Source organism: Grampus griseus (genome assembly GCF_964374135.1).
Source record: "Grampus griseus genome assembly, contig: HAP1_SCAFFOLD_158, whole genome shotgun sequence".
NCBI lineage: Eukaryota > Metazoa > Chordata > Mammalia > Artiodactyla > Delphinidae > Grampus > Grampus griseus.
In genome coordinates this window covers 507,465-524,225 of record NW_028133293.1, presented here as the reverse complement: position 1 = coordinate 524,225, position 16,761 = coordinate 507,465, and positions in this window count along the sequence as shown.

Below are 16,761 nucleotides of genomic sequence, written 5' to 3'. Positions count from 1 at the left end.
AGAGTATTTTAGCACACCATATATAAAATCAATGCAAAACTGAATAAATACTTAAATATAGGACCATAAAACCCATAGAGGAAAATACAGAACATTCTTCAACATAAATGATAGCCAACAGTTTTGGGTTCAGTCTACTAAGGCAAATGAAACAAAAGCAAAAATAAACAAATGGGACTTCACTAAACTTAAAAGATTTTGCACAGCAAAGGAAACCAAAGACAAAATGAAAAGACCACCTGCTGAAGGAGAGACAATATTTGCACATGATAAGAGGTTAACACCAAAATGATGACCAAGCAAGGATTCATATCTAAACTACAGAAACAGCACATAAAACTCAATATCAGAACAACACCCAAAATCATTTTTAAAAATATGAGAAGACCTAAATAGTCATTTTTCCAAGGAAAAAATACAGCCAGCCAGCCAGAACTCACAAAGATGCTAAACATAGCTAATCCGGCAATAAAATGCAAATCAAAACAATGAGATGTATCACCTCAGGCTTGTCAGAATGGCTGTCATCAAAAAGGTCACAAATAACAAAGGTTAGTGAGGATGTGGAGAAAGAGAAACTCTTGTACACTCTTGATGTGAATGTGAAGTAGTGCAGCTACTGTGGAAAGCAGAATGGAGGTTCCACAAAAAACTAAAAATAGAACTACCATAACATCCAGCAATTTCACTCTTGGGTATATCAGAAGAAAACAAAACCACTATTTCAAAAAAATAACTGCACACCAATGTTCATAACAGTGTTATTTGCCATAGCCAAGATACAGAGTCAAGCTAAGTGTTCATCAATAGGTTAGGGGATAAAAAAGATTTTCTATGATGACTTCAGCAAAAGATGAAATTTTGCCATTTGCAAGAACATGGATGGACTTGGAGGGTATTATGCTTAGTAAAATAAGCCGCAGAGAAAACAAGTCTGGTAGGTCATCACTTACACGTGGCATCTAAAAAATTGAATACAACAACAACAACAACAAAACAGACTCCCAGCTTAAAGAACAGACTAGTGGTTACCAGCAGGGAGAGACAGGGTGGAGGAGCAAAATAGTGGTAGGAGATTCTGAGGAAGAATCCACTATGTATAAAATCAATAATCTACAGTGACGTACTGTATAGCATGGGGGATAGAGCCACTCTTTTATAATAAATATAAATGGAGAACAAGCTAAACATTTATGAAGCACTATGTTGTACCTCGGAAACTAATATAACAATGTAAATTAACTATAGATCAATAAAATATAAAGTAAGAAACAATAAAGAGGAGATTATTAGATAGAAATCAATTAAATAAACACAAATTTTGGAAATCAAGGAATTAAAAAACAACATGTAAGACACAACATTGGCATTTAAAGTGTACGATCTATTCATTTAAAAGAAATCATTTAAGTGGTGAAAAATGGAACCCATTCTCACAAATTTGTATATCTAGCATAAATTATTAGCTACAAAAATATGTTAAATATTCACTCAAAAAGAAAGACAAAATTTGGATTAACCCATTTTAGTATACAAATTTAATATCAAAGTCTCTATGTAACATTGATTTGAATAAGTTCTGTTAGCCACTTCTAGTTTCTTTGTGATGTAAAATCTTTTAAAGCATAAAAATCAGCCTTTCTGCATTATTCCATTAGACATATACAGAAGTTAAAAGAAATGAGAAGACAGAACAATCAACCAAGAAGGTGAATTTACTGAGAAACAGTCGTTCGTTCTCCCTCCTCCTTTTCCAGGTCTCTTTCGATTCCAATCAAGAGAAGTCTTGAGAATTCTGAGAATATTTCTTTCAGGGCTTCAAATCACCATACCTACATCCTCCGCCACAACTACACACACGGGAACAAAAATAAACCTCTGCTATCTACTCATGTAGGAGGGATTCACGCAAAATAAACTCCTACATGGAGACCAACAGGTGAGTTTTCTACCTGTTCTTTGTAACATCCTTCCATTATAGTAAATCCCAGACATTATGAGGCAGAAGGGGTTATGTGAGCTCTTCCTTGAAGTAAAAAAAACTTGCATTCATTTCAAGTACCTGGTGATCATAGGGTACAGCCAGGAAAGGTGCCATCCCCCTTGGGGGGAGGGTCGGTGAATGGGCTCCCACAGCCATGCACCTCCTGATGTACAGATTCTGGAGAAACAAAGGGCAGTCACACCGCAGTCAGCCTGTCAGGCTGTCGGGCCACTGGGCAACCACACCAGCCTGGAAGTGCCCCCATCAGTTGCTGAAAGCAAAACTCTGTCCCCGCTGTGAAGCTAGGTAATGTGGGCCAGAGAGTCAGAGGAGACCGGTAATCAACTCCTCCTCTCTGCTCACCTCCTTGGGGTTACAACAACCCCATCTCCAAACCCAACTCTGATCCTGGAGTGCCAAAGTGGGAATGCAAGTGGGCTCTGCCGGTGCTTCAGCGCCCTCTGGAGGTTGTCTGCTCTAATGGCAACTCTCAGCCCTTCCTCCTCCTCCTTCCCTAGTCCTGGGGGCTGCCTTGCCCTCTGCAGCTGCTGGCCTGACTTCATTCTGATTTTTTCTCCAATTACACTGAAGTTTCCTACAGAGGTCTGGAACCTCTTGAAGGAAGGTCTTTTAGTCAATACACCTTTACCGTGAGAAGTTGGTTTCAAGAATGAACCTGAAATACTGTATTTTTCTCCTAATGATTCCAAGGAGAGACAGCTCAAGTTTTCTAAATCATAAGAAAAACCAAGGTAAATATGATATTCTGAGCCAGAGATGAAAAAGCAGTTTTTAGCACCCCCTCCTCATGTCATATGACCGGGATTTAAATCAATCAACTGCCAATGGTTTTTAAATCACATGACCCAACTTTAAATCAATCACTCCTTCCCTATAACTCATGTGACTTGGCTTTAAATAGTAAGAAATGCAGAGGTATAAAAATGTTCTGAACAATAAATGGAAAAACAACATTTTAGAAAGTTCTTTTCTTTTCAAATGGACCATTCATTGCATACAGAGTAAAGGATTCTCTTCTGGATTTCTTGAGCTGTAAACACATACAATGTCTCCGCTGGCTTGACTGACTTAGTTTTTTGGGATTTTGTTGTTGTTGTTAACATCTTTATTGGAGTATAATTGTTTTACCATGTTGTGTTAGCTTCTGCTGTATAACAAAGTGAATCAGCTATTCATATACATACATCCCCATATCCCCGCCCTCTTGCGTCTCCCTCCCATCCTCCCTATCCACCTCTAGGTGGTCACAAAGCACTGAGCTGATCTCCCTATGCTATATGCAGCTGCTTCCCACTAGCTATCTATTTCACCTTTGGTAGTGTATACATGTCTATGCCACTCTATCACTTCATCCCAGCTTACCCTTCCCCCTCTATGTGTCCTCAAGTCAGTTCTCTACATCTGCTTCTTTATTCCTCAGCAGCGACTCCTGCGAGGGGTGGATACTTACTTTTATGCTCAGGAGAAATCCCCTAGTTTGTATTTCTTTTTTTTTTTTGCAGTACGCGGGCTTCTCACTGTTGTGACCTCTCCCCCTGTAGAGCACAGGCTCCGGACGCGCAGGTTCAGTGGCCATGGCTCACGAGCCCAGCCGCCCCGTGGCATGTGGGATCTTCCCGGACCGGGGCACGAACCCGCATCCCCTCCATTGGCAGGCGGATTCCCAACCACTGTGCCACCAGGGAAGCCCCCTAGTTTGAATACGATTTCAGTTTGATCCTGTGAAATCATCAGAAATTCCCACCAGAGATAAATGAGGAGATTCTGGCCTTTATTAGTATGCACGGTGAACACGGTGGTCCTGGCTGTACTTGCCAACCCTCCTATTTTACCCACCTATTTTTATCCACCTTCTTCCCTGTGAGTACCTTTGACCAACCCTGAGCTCAGACTCCTGACCTATTACAGTGACTTTGTCAGCCTTCCTTTAAAAATGGACAGGTAGGGCTTCCCAGGTGGTGCAGTGGTTGAGAGTCCGCCTGCCAATGCAGGGGACACGGGTTCGCGCCCCGGTCCGGGATGATGCCACATGCCGTGGAGCGGTTAGGCCCGTGAGCCATGGCCGCTGAGCCTGTGCGTCCAGAGCCTGTGCTCTGCAACGGGAGAGACCACGACAGTGAGAGGCCCGCGTACTGCAAAAAAAAAAGGACAGGTAATAAAATGAATTTAACCTAGAAGCAGCAGCTCAGTAAAGGAAATAAAATCATCAGAAGTTATCTAATCACAGCCACAGCCATCCAGGGCTCTGTCTTATCCGCTGGGGCATAAGAATGGGACCTTCCTAAACTTGAAGGGCATCCAATCAAATAAGTAAAGGTGTCGCTCACCTCTGGCTCTTGGAGTGATTGCTAGGCAGTCTACCCAGTGTATACTAACTGCAAAACACTGTCATGGTTTTGAAACATCTATGTTCAAGGAAAGCTTTTTGGGGTACATGAGGAAGGTTTCTTTTTGACATCAAGCAGAAAATAAATCACCAAGCTCTTTGAGCACACGGGTGCTTAAGAGGGAAGTAGAAGGAAGGAATGGGCAGAAAAGACGATCTCCTCTGAAGTGAAGGTCGTTTTTCCAAAAGAGTAGAATTTAGTCTCAGTTTAAGGAGAACACTTTTAAATAGCTGGGACAGCTCCAAACTGCAGTTTAGGGAACGAGTGTTTCAAAAGAACAGTGCTTTAAAAGTCCTGGCAAGGCAGCAAGAGGATGAAGAGTTGGTTTTGCGTAGTTTTGAACACAGGAGTAAAGAAGCAGAGGCATCTCTGACTAAAAGGACCTGAGATCCTATGGCATCAATGGGTCAGCTGCAGGGGGCAAGGGGTGTGGGAGGCGATATTTCTCTCTCAACAACTCCCAGGGCAGCGACCCCTCCCTACCCAACCCCCCTACTCCCTTCACCCTTCCTCCCTCCACTGTAGGGTCCCAAGGGGCAGCACTTCTTAAGCGGGAGCCCTCAGGCACCATCTCTGCAGTCTGGATTCTTCCTGGAGCCTGGAAAGTTCTGGGACAGGAAGCCAGGTCTGCGAGGCCGCTGGGATGAATTTAGACCTGGAGGCCTGGAGGGAAACTGGAGCCCTGAAGTCCACCCACGTCCTTGAAGCCAAGGGAGGAACACATCCTCCTAACAGTACTTCTCAGGGATCAGCGTGCTCCCCACCCGACGGTGATTCATACTCACTTGAGGCAGCAAGGACTGCCTCTAACTGGCCCCCTCGATTCCGCCTTAAGGGTCCTCAGACATATGTGAGAGCACAGGCCCCGGATCTCTTTAGTCAGCTGAGGCCAGTGCTGCCGGGGTCCCTCCAGTCCCATCCCCCAGCCCCTCCCTCATGGACTGTATCTAATAGAAGAAAGTGCACAGGGGAATTGGATGAATCAAGCGACCTGGGAGACTGGGTATGAGTTTGAAGACCGAGAACCTAAGGCGCAATTACATATTATTGGAAACTCTTGTGGGGTGTGTGTGGGTAGGTTAGGAGGCTGAGTCGACCTGGTGAGTCCAGCCCCAGAACAGCACACAGCCCCGCCCCACCTTCCCTGCCATCAGAGAAGGGGTGCCACAACTCCAGCCGGGACTCTGCACTTCCCCCTCCCTGATTCTCCTCCAGAAGAGCAGGTGGCCCCCCTCTGAGGGCAGGGGCAAGACAACTCACCAAGTCCCCCTGCACTAAGGCGCTACTGGAAGCTCTTCCTGAACAGCAGTGCTGGCTTGGAGCGAACCCGTGCACCCCCAAAGTTGTTCTCATCCTGCAGCTGAGGGACGCAGGGTTTAAGTCAGCTGCCCTGCTTTAAATCAATCAGCCCCCCCCTTTAAGTCAGGTGACCCGACTTTAAGTCACTGTGTGCCCCTCATGCCTGCAACTTCAAAAGTTGGGAACTTCACTTTGATCCCAGCAGCTCACCGAGCTGAACGCACACTGTACTCACCCCCAAGCCTGGCTTAGAGGCAGGATATAAGGTAAGGGGATGGGCGTGCACTCATGGTGATGAGGGTGTACTTCATGTACCAGAAGGGTCTAGGCACTCTGGGGTACAGCGAGCAGTGCACGATACAGCAGCTCCCTGGCAAAGCTGGTGATGCACAGGGAGAGCAGGCACACCCATGCATGCAGAGGGTCCAGGACGGGAGCTGGAGCACAGCCAGCGGGAGGGTGTGAAAGCAGAGGATCTGAGCCTTCTTGAGAAAGGCAGACACAGAGGATGGAAGAGAAACAAAGACCAGATGAAATATGGATTTGAAAAACACACCCTGCTCTTGAAATTGGCGTCGGGGGGCACCCAAGATTTGAGTCTTCTTACTCCCCAGTACCTAGTGCTTTGGCATTTGTCCAATTACTTATAAAATTTACTGATAAGATCTAGCCCACAGAATACTGCATTTGTAGTGGTATCGCATGTTAATGTTTCTATAGTGGAATAATCTTTTCTACAAGAATCATGTACACTATCTGACATAAATTAAAACCCCTCTTTATAAAGTACTATATCGGACTTCCCTGGTGGCGCAATGGTTAAGAATCTGCCTGCCAACGCACGGGACATGGGTTCGAGCCCTGGTCAGGGAAGTTCCGACATGCCGCGGAGCAGCTATGCCCATGCGCCACAACTACTGAGCCTGCAGGCCACAACTATTGAAGCTCGCGCGCCTAGAGCCGGTGCTCCACAGCAAGCGCAGCAAGACAAGCCACCGAAATGAGAAGCCCGCGCACCGCAACAAAGAGTAGCCCCCGCTTGCCACAACTAGAGATGCCCGCGCATAGCAAACAAGACCCAACACAGCCAAAAATTAATTAATTAATTTTTTTAAAGTACTATATCCGTCTGTACAACTTCTCTGGGAAGAACAGAGAGATGGTGTGGGAGAGTGAGAAAGACCAATATTTAGTGCACATCTCTCATGCAAGTGCTCTGCTGGCTCAGATACATTTATCCCCACTTTACAAAGGAGGAAATAAGCTCAGAGAGGTTTCGTAATTTTCCCAAAGCCAAATAGCTATTGAGTGGCAGAACCAGGATCTGAACCAAGTCTGTTACCTTCAAAGCCTAAGTCCTCATCACAACAAAACTCAATTCATATTTACATTTATCGAATTACATTGAAGACTGGGGAGTTCTTGGCACAGTCCTGAATAAGAGTGAAAAAGAAAGAAATAGCATTGTTCCTACAGTCAACCAAAATTTTTGGAGCAGCTGCTAGATGCCTGGCCCTTTTTGGGGTTCAGCAGTGATCACGACAGGAAGAGTCCTGCTTTCATGGACCATGTAGTGGGGAGGAGAGACGGGTGCAACTTGGGTGAGGGATTTCACCTTGCTGGGCCTCTGTTTTCTCATCTGGAAAATGGGACGGGTGTTCCTCATTTTCTGGGATTGTCCAGCCCTCACATTCTCTGATTCCATAAGAAGCATTTGTTTTCCTGTTTCTTTAAAATTCATTCAGGCCATGAGCCGTGATGAATGTTGTTAGCTGCTCCCCAAATCACTCTATTCCCACCCTTTTCCTGTGACCAGGTCTTTCCTGAAACATGACTCACAATCAGTCAAGTCACAGAACCTAAGGGGCACCCAGCAGAAAAATTCCAACCCTTGCTTCTAAGGAGCTCTGCGGTCTACCTGCCAGGTAAACTTAACTCACCTGGCACAAGGTGGTCATCTCCAGTTTCACATCAACGTGATCTCAGGCACAAACCTCCTTGTTTTTCCATTTTGTCTTTAAGTAACTTGTTGAAACAACTGTACAAATATGACAAAGATATAAAATCAGGCATCTTCTGCCCCCAGTGCCTACTAATAAATGATTTTCTGCCACTTTAATGATAAACATAGAACATTTCAACATTCTGCTGCCCTTATTATTTGTCATTTTTGTTGATATTTCTATTGAATACATCTTTCAATATTTTCACAATGGAACATTTATGTAGGTTGTTCCACACCCAGCCTTTAGTGGAAAAGGTTTTGTTGTTATATTTCTATTATGTTTCCTTTAAAAATCATTATCCTATTTAAATGGATTAAGTCAAATCTATAGGTATTTCTTATGAATATCGATGAAATGAATACATAGAGGGCAGCAGTACAAGTTGATGGGACTTGAGAACCTCTATTAGCACAGTTAAGTATAAATATAATCTATATGTAAACCAAAGTACACGCTGAATGAGATTCTCTGACTCTTTTTCACTGCCTGCCCCTCAAGCCTGTGAGAAATGGAATATTTCTTGCCAGCTCAGTAAACAAAGGATGTCACAATCATTAGCACCTGCAGCCCTCCAGTGTGAGCCACGGGCGATGAGGAATTCAGGACATGCAAATACAGAATACAGGCCCAGAGAGCTGAGGTGCATATCAAAGGAAGGATTTCAGTGAGCCCAGACTCTGGCATCTTCGTATACAAAGAAAAGCGCTACATTCCTCACCTTGGGAGAGCTGGTTTTCCTTAGTTAACAATCACCTTTTGATGTTCCCCATTACCTGCGCCCGGCCCCTGCCCTGTCCCCTCCACCCGATACTGTAGCTCAGGGAGGAAGGAGCGCCGAGGGACTCAGCTGAATAAGGGGCCTGCGAGCCTCGGGAGGAGTTTTCATTCGCTTTCCCCGCAGTCGGGAGTAGGGGCGCTGACGCTGCAGCCGGACCCTGCTCCTCCCTTGCCCCGTTTCCCCTCCGAACGCTCAGGCCGACCCCCTCCCCACGCCCCACAAGCCCCGCGAACCAGGCCGAGGGCAGCGGGGAGAGGAGGGACCGAAGTTCCCCGGGACCAGACGCTGGGGGCCGCTCTTTCTACACAGCAGCGGCGGGTGGCAGCGAACCCCTACCCCTCAGAAGCTGGTCTTGCGCTGCCGCCCGGGCAGCGGACCAGGCGGAGGGTCGGCGCCCACTTACCCGGCCTGCGGTCCGCACGACTCTCGCGGCTTCGGCCGCCGGGGCCCGTCCAGAACCAGCAGCCTCAATGAGGCCGCCCTCCCCTCGGCCTCCGGGGAGTTCCATGACGGCGGAGGGAAGAGACCCCGAGCTGCGGCAGTTCCAGCTCTGAGGAAACGCGGGCTCCGTTCTGGGCGCAGGGGGTGGGACCGCTCTGACCCGAGGCCTTCCGGGAGGGAGGGGGCGCCGGGGGAGGGTGCCGCCAGGAGCGCAGGGCCCCGTCGGGGGTCCTGAAGGGGCGGCCCGGCCTGGGCCCCCCCCCCTTGTGACCGCAGCCCAGGCCTTTTTCCTGGAATCCTACACAAAAAAGAAAGTTACACGGTCTATAGTAAATATTCACAAATGATTGTTGCTGCTGTGCTTACTATCCTATTTAAGGTGTGAAATCCATAAAACACTTTAAGTTCAAAATTAAATATGAATTTTTACCTTTCTAATTATATCTCTGCTATTCACAATTGTCGTTAATGGATCAGAGACTGTGGCATCACTGGTTAAAAATGAGCTTGTGAAAAAAATAGAACTCAGGCCCACCGGACCTACTGAATCACAATCTGCACTTCTACAATCTCCCCAGTGTACTTGTGTACCCATGTATAGTTGAAAGGTACATTTCTACCTCTACATGTCTTTTGTGTCTGAGAAATACACACATTTTATCCAATTTGATATAAATAAAACATTCAAAAATGTATATGCCTGTGTTGAAACCATCATTTTATCATTTCTTTTCCAGATAAGTATAGTCTCTATACTGGTTTTGTGAATCACATGCCATACTCTTTTCTTGTAGTTAGAAATAAGGTAGAGAAAGTTACTTTGTAATATATATATATTTGTGATAATTGAAGACACTCTTCTAAATTAAAACCAGTTCTCTTAACCTGCTGTTTTCTTCTTGGGTCACCTTATAAACTCTTCCCGTGACCACATGGCATGTGTACCTTTAATTTCAGGGACTGCTGACATTCCAGGATATGGCCATACATTTCTCTCAAGAGGAGTGAGAGTGCCTGGACCAACATCAGTGGAAATTGTACGGGGATGTGATGTTAGACAAGTATAGGAACCTGCTCTCCTTGGGTGAGGATATCTTCCTTCCAGAATTCCTTATCCAACCACAGCTTTTAGAGTCCTTCATTTGTAGAATGTCTCCTGGAATCTTCTGCTTCCTACAATAGGGTTTCAGATTGCAATGTTTCAGGAAATATTGGGAGTTGGTGGGTATAATTTATCTTATGCTTTTAAAATTGCAGCCTCCCTCAACCACATAGCACAGGGAGAGCAGCTGGGTGTTTTCTGACCACCTACAGGGTTTGGAAAGGGATGGTGGGAGGGACGGAGATGCAAGAGGGAAAAAATATGGGAATATATGCATATGTATAACTGATTCCCTTTGTTATAAAGCAGAAAATAACACATCATTGTAAAGCAATTATACTCCAATAAAGATGTTAAAAAAACAATAAAAAATAAAATAAAATTGCAGCCTCCCTTTTAATATACTTTGTAACTGCTTGCGATGTGTCTATATGAACTGTGTACTATATGCTTCTGTTATAGTCCTTACAATATTTTATTGTCTTATTTTCTGTAACAATTTCCCATGGATTCTTTGGGCTTACGGTATATTAAAAGGGAGACAGCGATTCTGGGGCTTCCCTGGTGATGCAGTGCTTAAGAATTCGCCTGCCAATGCAGGGGACACGGGTTCGATCCCCGGTCCGGGAAGACCCCACTTGCCACGGAGCATCTAAGCCAGGCGACCACAACTACTGAGCCTGCGCGCCACAACTACTGAAGCCGATGCGCCTTCAGTCTGTGCACCATTTATTTTTTGGAGAATAAAACCACCTCTGAGTGATTAAAATTTAGACCAGCTAGTCTAAATGCTTTATCACCTGTTCTTAAAAACACTGATCAACGGAACGAGTTTTACTAGGGATAGCAGTGTAATTGTATTCTGGAGTTCATATCGGCAATATGGTTTATGACCTTGATGCTGGATGACGACATTTCAATGGTATAACTGCTATTAATTGTCTGTTTGTTCAACGATTAAAGTCTCACATGATCTGAGTTCAGACTGGAGTCATCCTGGTTGCTTTCTGTCTATTGCAGATTTCTTCCAGTATGAAAGGACAAGAGCAATATGGCTTACTTTACAAAATGTCTGCAAACTAAATGATGATATAAACTACATTCAATTAATTTATACATACCCTACTGTAAAACTGGGTTTGTTACGGTGGCAGAGCCCGGTAATTATGTAAAACTGAAACCTTTATCTGCACTGGTTCAAGTTCTCTTCCTAAGAATATGTTTATAATCAACATTCTTTCACAATTGACCCAATTTAATTCACCATAGCATTGCTCATATTAACTAAATGGAAAATTCTAGGCTATATACAAATCCAGAAAGGATTTAGATCTCCTGGAAGTGGAGTTCCTTTAAAAATCCTGCGTGGACTTCCCTGGTGGCACAGTGGTTAAGAATTCGCCTGCCAGTGAAGGGGACTCGGGTTTGATCCCTGGTCTGGGAAGGTCCCACATGCTGCGTAGCAACTAAGTCCATGAGCCACAATTCCTGAGCCCGCGCGCCTAGAGCCCGTACTCCACAACAAGAGTAGCCACCACAATGAGAATCCCGCCCACTGCCATGAAGATCCAATGCAGACAAATAAACAAACAAAAACACAAACAAACAAAAATCCTGGGAAAATACTTTTCAGTAAAAGAACAAAGTGTATTCAGTCCTCATGATTAAAGAGAAAAATCAAATAGTAGTAGGAGGAAAGGTGGCTTTGATTCTCAGTTTGTGGGTTCTGAATCTGAATTAATTATTGTCCTTACCTCAATGAGACACAGAATTGTAACCAAAATCGTCACTACTACAGTTACATATATTGTCAAGATGACTTTGTTGTTATAGCCATATCCTGGAACTTCTTCTGTGAGCTAAAAAAAATAAGTAACAATTTTTTAAATACAAGGACATGGAAGGGATGAAAGCTAACTATTTTTAATCCTATTCAAAATGATAGTTAACTGTTCTTAAAATACTATAAAACACAATCCTTTCAGGCGAGTAGCTTCTATAAGAACAAGCCAAATTTAGTGTTATTAATCTTATCATTAGCATTTTCTTCTAAAATTTATTTATCTACACATTATTTATCTTGTGTTATGCCTTTTCTCGTCTACCCTAGGAATAGTGGCACACTCTCTAAACGAGCAAAATGGGAGATCACTGTCTTAGCCAGTTTCATGGCTGAAGATAAGATACAGACTAGGAGCCCATGGTATTCCTGCTTGGGCACGTTAATGGCATGTCCTAAACTGAGTAAAAGTCCAGCTCCCATGTGTCAGGGGTTATCCTCACCTCACTTGACTGCTGCTCTTTCTGCTCACTCTGGGCTTCTGTGCTCTCACTGATATAGTTGTCAGTTTTCCACTGGTCCGTATGCCATTCCTCTTTGGAAACATTTACTTCTTGCTGCTTGCTGAGAAGTTTCATCAGGAGGCCTGTTTTAAAGATGAGGTTGGCACAGGCCAGCTGCACGTGGGCCTCTGAGCAGTCCATTTTCAAAGTCTGGATAACATGAGAAATGAGCCTTCGCATGTCATTGCTGGGGATGAGGGACTGTAGCTGCTGGTTTAGCTGAGTTTCAACTTCATCACCTGGGGATGTGAGCCCTGGGAAAGTGAAGCCTGTGGGCTAGGGGATAATTCAGTGCCCGTGTTGTGGTACTCCCATTGTGTTTTGTTGGTGTGTTGAACAGTTGGCATACTATTATCTGCAGCAACAGTAGAATGAGCAGTGGAGACGTTCCTATGGGTAGTTTCCAGGGCCGTTTCCTCCTGGCAGAGTAGAGTTTCCTCTAGAAATAATTTCATCAGAAACATTTTGTGCAGTATTGTTTTCTGAACTAGTGTTTTCTGCAGAAGTGTCTGTAAAACAAAATAATGCTGGAAAAGGCTTTTCCTGAGAAGTCACTTCTCTTGAAGGTGAAACAGCCTCTCGTGGAGGGGAATTTATGAGACTCCTTGCTACAGAGAACGGAGAGCTTGCAAGCATCATTCTATTGAGTGAACTTTTCTTTCTGAACTTTCGACTCCTTTTGACTTTGGGTTTTCCGTGGACCCGATGAGACTGAGTTTTATGGAAGATGTATTTTTCACCAGAAGGTGAGATTAGTTCAGGAGCCTCAATATTTCTAACTCTAGCCTTTACAGCTTCTAAAACAAAAATACTGTGGGATAAGTCTTTTGATTTGCTTTTAACCTCAGATGGGGATTTTGGAGGGATGGAGGCAGAAGGCCTGCCCTTGAAGTACTGTTTCAGGGAAGAGGAGCCTGCTGCCTTGTGTTCCTTTATGAATGAAGACTCTGCATTGGACGACTTTCCCACCAGCTTCCTGGGCCTCTGCACCATGAGAAGCTGTTTCAGCTTTCTTGGGGATGGCCTCCTGAGCCTTCTTTCTTCGGCAGTGTTCGCCACAGATTTCTGGGCATTCCGTTTCCTCCTCACGCTCTCATCTCCCACTGCTTTGAGGTGCATTTTCTGTGTGCCCCTTGGGCCCCTGAGGACCCTGTTCACTCTCAGCAGCTTTTTCTCTGTACTCTCAATCTTTGCTAGGCTGTCTTTCTCTGGTTGGGCAGCTTCCAATTTCTTTTGAAAGATGCAGCGTTTAAACATGGCACCTAAATGGTTGGAACGCGTATGCGTGGCAGGTTTATCTTCCTTTTTAACCTCAGCAAATTTTTCTTCGGTTTCTGCATCTAACAAATTTTCCAGAAAGTGAAGTTTCTTCAATTTATTTTTATTAGTTGAATTGTTGGGTACAGCTTTAACAGAAGGGCTCCTTGTACTGATTTTCAAAATGCCCAGTGGCATATCTCCATCTTGTGTATTTGAAAAAAGAAGTTGAATGAATGGTAATAATGTTGATTCCACATCTCCTAGATTTCCCTCTGAGATAAAAGGCAGTATGTAATTCAGTGCACTGATAATATCACTTTTATTATTAAAGTCCAGCTGCTCATTCATGAAGCCTGACAAGCTGACAGCACTTTATCTGAGGATGCCCTCTCTGACTCAATACTCAGCTCGCTGCTGTTCTTCTTCCAGGCTTGCAACACCTTCATCAACGATCCTTTTGCATTCCCTATAGATGTTTCTTCATCTGTCAAAAATAACTGTTTTTGATCATTGAAGACTGATGGGACAGCTTTTAGTCAGTCCACAGCCAAATAAATTAGGAATCTGTCAACGTTTGAGTGCCACTTAGGAGAAAAAGAAACACACACTTAAGTCTATGACTGGCAACAGCAAAATGATATCTCTTGAAAAAGTGGCTATCTACTCAGAAAATTCTGTAGCGTGAAATATACTAACCGTATTCAGGATTACTCCACTGGTTCCCAGGGGCCAGTACTGAAGAAAATCCAAGGCTGGAAGACAAATATTCCCCTACTCAGCGGGACTCTCTGCAGATGTACTGTGACTCCTCAAATTTATATACCCGATCCTGTCCTTCCTCAGAGGCAGAGGAGTGTGAGGCTTCCTCTATCCACCTCTTTAGTGTGCTTGTGTCCTTGCTACTATCACAGATGACCACGACAACGACCCCTGTTAACAGGTCGTCATCTGGACATTTTCTTCTCCACCCACCCACCGAGTCCTTTGCTCACTCCCTGCTTCCATATGTCCCAGCCCTCATAACAGAAGGCTCTATACAGGAAAAAAACACTATGTCCGCCTGGGCTCATTGCTAAAATTTGGGCAGGGATCTGGGGTATAAGAGATTTGCCCACTTTCAGGCCAACGTGGAATGTTCAACAAATCAATGGAATAATACTTGAGGTCCAAAATGCAGAAAGGAAAAAGCAACTTCTGTCAGATGGCTACTTTGCTTTCATTTCATTTTACTTCTAAGATTTCCAACTTTACTTGGAGAACCATCCAAAGCTTCTGACTGTGTGAAGGTAATGTGTACCATTGTGTAGCTGGGCTTCACTTCCAAAAGGATTAAAAGTATTTTTCCTAAGGGTCAAAGGAGGAGGGAAGTGTCATGAGACAGGAGGAGCATGGGCTTGCAGAGAGCCCAAAACTAGAGGGAGGAGATCGGGGCACTAGGGTAATAGCACTTAACACCTCTCATTTTGTTTCTCCTCACCTGTAAAAGGAGACTAAAAATGCCTTTTCTGCCCACTTCTGGGGGAGAAGGGAGTAATACAACTAGTAAAAAAAAACTTGTTTGGGGGAGTTCCCTGGTGGTCAAGTGGTTAGGACCCGGCACTTTCCCTGCTGTGGCCTGGGTTCAGTCCCTGATTGTGGAGCTAAGATCCCACAACTGTGTGTCACAGACGAAAAAAACAAATTGTGTTGAAAAATCAGCGATATTGTCTTTATATAACTAGCAAAGTGTTATTATTTATGATGTGCTCTAGATCAGCGATAGAGACCTGTATTCAAGCTACGTGGGCATGAAAGCACATTTTGGAAGTCACCAAGTTAGTGCCAATAAATCTAATATATAGAAAAATAGTTGAAAGCCCCTAAGTGTTTTGTGGATAGAAAAGCTTGATATTCAGAGCAAGTTCAGAGCTGGACAGTCTAAGAATGAACTAGCTCTCCATTCCATTAGAAGGGCTAGGTAGTAGCTTCTGGTTATGGAACCAGAAATCTCAGCCTCCAAATAGGACATAAAACAGCATCACTTGTACTCTTTATACAATTGCAGAAACAAACAAAATAAACAAAAACATATTTACACCTGTCCTATAACACAAATGGCACTTGTGACCTAATGTATATAAAATCAGTTTACAAACTGTGATGCACTCTATCAATAAGTTCTCATTTGCAGAGAGCATAGCATAGGATATGTGGCCATTAATGTTAATTCCCTTCCGGCTTCCATTCCTTTCTCTTGTCCCTTTATGTATGTGGATCAGTAACATTATTAAGCTAACAATGTAACTGAGCAACTATTAGCTTAATAATGTAACCAACACTCTGATTCTTACCAAGGGGGTAGTTCTTACAAACTTAGGGAGCTGGAACTCTGAATGAATGAATTAAAATAATGAAATTACATCATTGATTTTAATTTTAAATTAATTTTAAAAATTATCATCATTGATTAAAAAAAAATTAAATTAAAAATTTATTATCCCGCAGTTGAGACTCACCACAATGTGTGAAGTCTGTCAGGTATTCACTGTCACAATGCAGCTTGACTCTCTTACAGACAACCTCAATGGTATTTTTAAATTGGCAGAGGCAGCAGGCCATACGGCTAGGTTAAGATCCTATAAATGGAAACACAGATAATTAAATTCATAGTAAAAGAGTTACTTGAGTAGGTAGAAGAGGTAGGCCAAGACCACCACAGACCAGTTAAAAAAGGAGTTCTTGGGGCATATGGACTGGAGAACTGAATAGGGGCCGGTTGGCCAATTGCTGCTCTTGACTGTTGTAAATAAATATAGAGGAGGAGAGAGGTGCCCAACAGAAGGATTAGAATGGCAGTAGATATGGTATGCCTAGAAAAAACGGAATACGGATTAGAATTGGGTGACACTGATCTGTACTTTAATTCAGAAGTATCTCCTTCCAACCCAAAAGCGTCACTTTGGGTTGAGACTATTCAGGAAGAAGGCACACTTCTAAGAAGAGTCTGAATAAGACCTCACCTTCTGGAATCCTTTTCTCAGTTCCTATTTGTGAGTAGTAATATATTAGAAGTTATTCTAGTAATAAAAAAGCATCATGTGGTTAAACAATAACAAAGATCGCATTGGCCAAATCTAGACAAAAGGAACATTCCAAAGAAT